Source organism: Coenobita brevimanus, chromosome 19, assembly GCF_032717465.1.
Source record: "Coenobita brevimanus isolate Jiangsu-jjx chromosome 19, ASM3271746v2, whole genome shotgun sequence".
NCBI lineage: Eukaryota > Metazoa > Arthropoda > Malacostraca > Decapoda > Coenobitidae > Coenobita > Coenobita brevimanus.
In genome coordinates, this window is record NC_136972.1 from 26,492,824 (window position 1) to 26,499,556 (window position 6,733).

The window sequence follows — 6,733 nt, forward strand, 5'->3', positions numbered from 1 at the left end:
ACTTATGTCCCCACGTGCTGCCCTGTTATTCACTTCACCGTTATTGTCAACTGTCGTCAGACTACTTTTTCTAGAGCGACTGGGTTTACTTCTGTGCTCAGCCTGCTTTTCATGTTTCTTATTTTGCCTGTTTGCATCATCCTTAATTTTTGTGTCATTATCTTGGGGTGCTTGCCATGCCTGCTTAGGTTTCTGTCTTCGCTGTTTGACTTCAACCTTTTTCCCCAAGCTCGTCACAGGTTTTTCTTTCTTTGTCTTTACTGTACTCCTTTTCCGTGTTCGATTCTCAAGATTCTTAGCACCCTTCTGTTCGGCATTGTCATTCGTCTGTTTGCCAGTCTTGTCATTCTTATCTGTGATGCTGTTTTTCCTGCTTGGTGCCTTTCTGGTCCTTGCTGGTTTCTTCTTGTGCATACTCGCATCGCCCTTCCTCTCCTGCCCACCATTCTCCCGCTTTGCTTGATCACTGTTCTTTCTGCTGCTCTTCCTCCCCTTTGACTCCTTCACATTTTTGTCTGTGGATGCAGGACTGGCAGCCGCAAGGGACACTGTTCGCTGTGTCTCTCGGAATTCCACTGGCCTTGGTGGGGTACTTGGTCGCACTTTCCCCTGTCCACCAATATACCCTGTCAAAGTTAGTGTAGATTAAAACAAAGAAGGTAATGGACTGTGATTTTAGCTGGTGGAAGTACTATACAAATATTCTAAATGTAGTATCTTGATGTCTGGTGAGGAGTATATACAGGGGACTCATATGTAATGCTACTCCACCAGGCAATTTCTCGTGTGTTGTGAAGATGACTCAGTTACTGTTATTAATGTCTATCCTGCATCATTTATTGATCTACTTTCTGCCACACCCACACCCACTCCAACACACTGAGCCATGCCCGCAACACAAGATAACCCCAGCTGAGTTTCTTGAGTGCCGTTTACAGACTTCCGCGAATATCTCTATCTTTTACACTGACATATCCCAGCTTTCATCTGGGTCAGCCACAGTAGAATGACCACATAAGGTTATCCCAAGTCCATTGAGAGTGGACAATAAACCAAATAATTTGTGGGCAATTGAGGGTGGTGGTGTGAGTGCCAGGGAAAGTTGGTGGTCTGCTGTCTGAAAAGATGCTAGTTCAATCACAGACTACGAGGTAAGAACAGATCAGTTATCTGAATTTTGTCAAAACAGACTTTACTGATCTTCCACAAGACCCACCACCATCTGTATATTCAGGTATATACTCGTAAATAAGAAAGTTTGTCTGTCTGTCTGCATGTCCTGTGGAAAATAAGGGGAATGCAAACAGAACCCTCCAAGCAGCAAATCAGGTCAGCATGGTGGACACATGGCAACCATTTGCCGTAGTTTATCACTTATACAAGACTACAACCATATCGTTATTAACTACAATGGATCGGATGGGTGGATGAATTGGTGAGATTGGCAGGGCTGGATTTGTCAGGGGGTGGGTATTGGAAAAACAGGCCTATGGCAGGAATAGGTTCATGGGGAATATATCCCTGGGGAAATGAGGAGAACATAGGTCATCCATCCATCCATCATCCAATCCTACATTGCCCCATGAGGAGCATAGGAGCCCGGGGCTAGGCAGTTGGATCCCGTGAGTCATCTCCCACAAGACATATAATTTGTCCTAATCTTGGTGTCTCTGGACCACAGGATAGACTAGGAAATGGAGGGGTAAGATATAGCATTTATTAATATCTCCACTACTAGGGGATGCACTATGTTAATAAAGATAATAATAATAATGATAATGGATGGATGGATACACTTAGATTTATTACTGCACATCAAATTATCTGCTGCCTTGAAAAATTCAGAGTACTGGGATATTCGGATTATTGGTGGTCGGATTAAAGGAAATGGTCATCCAGGGTCCCAGGCAATGCCAGTATGAACGATCATAAGGTTACCTGGGAAATGCCCGATACCCCTGGTAGTACTGTATAAAAAAACACCCCCATCATTACCATCACACCAGTCCTGAATGAAATAGCCCTAGCGTGTATTCAGTGTGGACAGTTGGTACAGTGTTAGCAATGAAGTGGTGATTATGTGAAGGTGTGGCGTGTAGGAGGACTGCTGGGCTGAATGGAGCACAAAAATGAAGGGGAATACAAAGCATTAGGAGAAATACTTTGAAAGAATTAGGCCATGTGGAGAATATGGAGATGAAGAGATTGACTAAGAGAGTGTACTCGTATGTGAATGAGGGGGAGGAGGAGACTGAAGGTGTGATGAAGGAATGAAGTTAAGAGGTAAATGAGAGAGGGTGTGTGAGGTGAAGGGAGGGCGGTCTGATGGTGGAAGACTGGCTGACAGGGAGGAGATTCATTTGTGGCCACCCTTTCCAGGATTAAGGCATCGGATTATAATACATAGAACAAAAACGTGCTGGTGTTGAGAGCAAGTGCAATATACTGACGTTAGAGTAAGGTGCAATATACTGGCGTTAGAGTAAGGTGCAACATAATGGCGTTAATGTGCAACATACTGGCGTTAAAGTAAGGTGCAACATACTGGCCCTAGAGTAATGTGCAACATACTGGCGTTAGAGTAAGGTGCAACATACTGGCATTTGAGTGAGGTGCAACATACTGGCATTAGAGTAAGGTGCAACATACTGGCATTAGTATATGGTGCAACATATTGGCATTAGTATAAGGTGCAACATACTGGCATTAGTATAAAGTGAAACATACTGGCGTTAAAGTAAGATGCAACATACTGAGTGGTGGTGATGCAGGACGATGATTGGTCCTGGCAGAGCGTCTACTTAGGGTTCCACCTCGTCGCTGGTCCCCCTCCTGCCACCTTCGACATGCCACCAGCCCTGGCCAGAAGTCACGCTTCAGCACCTGATCTACATCGCCCTCGTGCACCTGACATGAAAACAGTACACACCAGCATCAATAGTAATAGTAGCTGTACCCCCGGGTTCAACTGAAACATGAACCCAATGGAATCCAGGCTAAAATCGCGCTCATCCTGCAGCCCACCATCCTCGTTTTGTGCTACGTGGATGTCACCACACGAAGACATCCCTCTTCACCAGCCATAAGCAAAAGTTCACAGACAGTTCCTAGCTGCTATAGTATTGTGTCCTGCCTTTTGTATTCTGCATTTTTCCATGATCATCCGAGAGTATTCTTTTTTCTCATATTCTCTTGTTTTGTGCTTATATTGCTGTCACATCAAAATATATAATGTAAAACATTTTATCATCACTACCAGCAGAAAAGTGTCAGCAAATTTTTCATGATAATACAGCCTGTGTCAAAAGTTCACTACTACTTCCACATTACTCTTATCATCATATCAGGATCATCCATGGGTAGGGAATCATTCCAAGCTCTCTCAGCTCAGGGATATTAACCAGTAGAGGATGTGAAACAGAGGAGGTGGCGAACTTCTACCATGGACGGTACAGTTTGTCTTTGAGTAAAGTTCTTTCGCTTAAATGAATTTAATGGTCAATCTGCTGAGTAACAAATTCCTCATAATTCAGTACAGCATGGTTTCAAAGTAAAAAACTGAATGTGTTTTGTGTTTATTTAATCCCTCAGTCACTGAAAAACAAAAATCTCACATGACACTGTTTCACTTGAAAGTGTATCAAGCACATCTTTGACTGTAAGTTATAAGGTCTACCTGTCTTAGGAAGATTGTATACTCATCTACAATATAAAGCTTTAAGGAGGAGAATGTACAACACTAGAACACAAAAAAGTTGACTTATACTGCGAACTTTCTGTACTGACGATACTGTACTGGGTAGCCTGGTAGGGCTCCTTCAGGAAGTGGCACAGATATAACTAAGATGTTCCACTGTCTGGTTAAGAAAAGCCCTTCAGCTCCCTCGCTTTCCCTCAACAAGAAGATTGTGGACTGCAGGAAAAGGAGAGAGTGGAGCAGCAACAACAGTTGTGTAGTACAGATAATACTATGCTACTTGCTGTGACCTTTGCGAGAAACGTCATCCACACTGGTCACTCATATTCCTCACGGCTCCATTAAGGACCTCAGTGTCAAGCTAGTCATATAGACCACTCTGAGCACCCACAAAAAGGCCTCTCTGTTTGCCCCCCTTTTCCTTCCTCTGCTGGCTGTTAGGATGGCATTAAGAGCCTAAGATGATGATAATGATGATAACTTACAATAATGGTAGGCTACTCTACAGTATTTACTACAACCAAGATGTTCCTGTAGACAGCACCTGTGTGTGAGTAAAGAGACTTGATAGACATTGTATGTTACTCACCGCAACCAAGAAGGCCTTATATGCAGCACCTTTATGTGAGACTTCATCCACGCTGAACACTCGTATTCCTCGCTGCTCCATGAAAGACTTCAAAGTTAAGCTCGTCATATGGACCACTCTGAACACCCACAGGAATGCCTCCCTGTTTCCTCCCTTTCCCCCTCCCCCTGCCTTCCCCTGGCTCCCCCGCCGGCTTCGAGGGTGGCTGCCGGCTGCGTGGTTCCGGCGGGTATCTCTCCGCACCGCTGCCTGTCCCTTGGTTGACGCATGACGGCCATTTTGAGGGTAGTAGTTGTTGGCCCACCGATTCATGGCAAGGGAAGTGAGACGACTCCGACACCCTCACTTCCCTGCAGTTACTGGGGGAAGAAAAAATAAAACACTATTATATGATCACAACCCCAGTCTCAGCTGAACTTGAGTTCTGCTGTTCACCAGCCTCTTTACGAAGGACAGGGAGGAAGCTGACGGACGACTGTAAAACTAAGCATCATGAATGAATGAATGACGTATAGAAAAGGGGGGGAAAGGAAGGAAGGTAGAGAATGATTGTGTATATGTGATGAGTGTTATCCAACCAGGGCGACGACGATGGCAACAGGAACTAGGCCATAGTTTTGACTCCCGGCTTTACTGAGAGTTTAGCATCCCTGGTTGCATTGTGTAGTGTGCATGTATTTTTTTTTTTTTTTTTTTTTTTTTAGTGGGAGGAAGGACTTTAGTTGAAGAGAAAGAGAGTCGGGGCTTAACTCAACATGCGTGTGTTGATTGTTGGGAAACTGAAGGGTCCGCACGTGCACGTGTTATTATTATTTACTGAGGGAGGCAGGGTAGGGGAATTAAGCTACAGGCTCTTTGTCAAGCATTGCTTATAGATTGTCATTTCTTTTTTATCTTGATGGCTCCCGGAGCTTGGGTAGAGGGATTTGTAGGATGAGGATGTTGCGTTAGGTTGTCGTGACAATGAGGAGGGGTTGTGGCTGGTGGAAAGGGTACGGTAGGTAGAGAACATGACGATGGGGTTTGTGTGGGCTTTAGGGTAGGTGGTTAGGACTGAGGTTGAGGTTGCTGGTTATGAGTTGAGAGCAAATTGTGAGGTAACGCACACACCCACCCACCCACCCACCCACACACACACACACACACACACACACACACACACATACATACGCGCACACACACACTCACACACACACACACACACACACACACACACACACACACACACACACACACACACACGCACACACACACACACACATACGCACAAACACACACACACGCACGCACACACACACGCAAATGATGAGGTGAATAAATACTTAGAGCAGGGGGGTCGGTGCAGGTCTTGCGTCAGGGTGGAAAAGGTTGGCGAGAGGTTTTGTGGGTGATGTTATGTGTGTAAAGAAGTCAGTGAAGTCGTGATGAGTGTTGGTGAATTTGGTGATCTGTTTTTCCTGTAGGAAGTGTAGGTATGTGTTAATGGGTGAGATGTTGGCCCGTTCGTGTATGCTGATGTTGGTTTGAAAATCATCCCACCGTATGCTTAGTGCCGTATGCTTTATTTTGAATTCTTTGTAAATTTAGGATGTTAGTTTTGGCCGAAAGAGAAATGCTTAATGGTGAATATGTGAGCAGTGATCTGATCAGTGCCTTATACAGATGGAATTTTGTTTTCGGCTCTGCACTACGAAAACGGTAAATTTGTGTTAGAGCATTGTGGGCCATGGCTGTCTTGGTTTTAATATGGTGGTGAAGTGTCATGTTTCTGTCATATGTAAGGCCAAGTACGGTGCTGGTGTTTTTAATAGGAATGGGAACACGGTCAGGATCACGCGAATTTAGAAAAAGTGGGCGGGGGTTGGCTGTTTTTGTGCGAAAATATGTAACACTGCACTTCAAGGGATTGACTTGAATCCGCCATTTCTGCTCCCATTTGGCGACACGGTCAAGCTCTATACTTGCTTTTGTGGTCAATCTGTCAATTGTTGTCGCACGTGAAAGCTGAGTGATGTAGTCGGCGTATTGTATGGTTAATGAGTCGTCATGAAGTGGGGGGGGAATGACATTTGTATATAGGGTGTAAAGAGTAGGAGCGAGGACGGAGCCCTGAGGTACACCTGCATGAAGCTGAAAGTAATCAGAATAATTATTTCTAAATTTTATACGCATAGTGCGGTTGTCCAGAAAGCTGCAATGTAATTTTTGAATAGGTCTTGGGAAGTGAAACTGTTCGCATATTTTGTACTTCAGGCCTACGCGCCATACTGAGTCAAATGCTCGTTTCACGTCACGGGTAATGAGCGCGGTCTTGTATGCAGGGCGGGGGGTGTTCTGATTAATGTGGATGTAGTTTGTGATTATGTTGAGGGCGTCCTGGATGGAGCGTCTAGGTCTGAAGCCAAATTGTTGGGGGCAGAGAAGGTTTTCGTCTTCTAAGTGTAGGC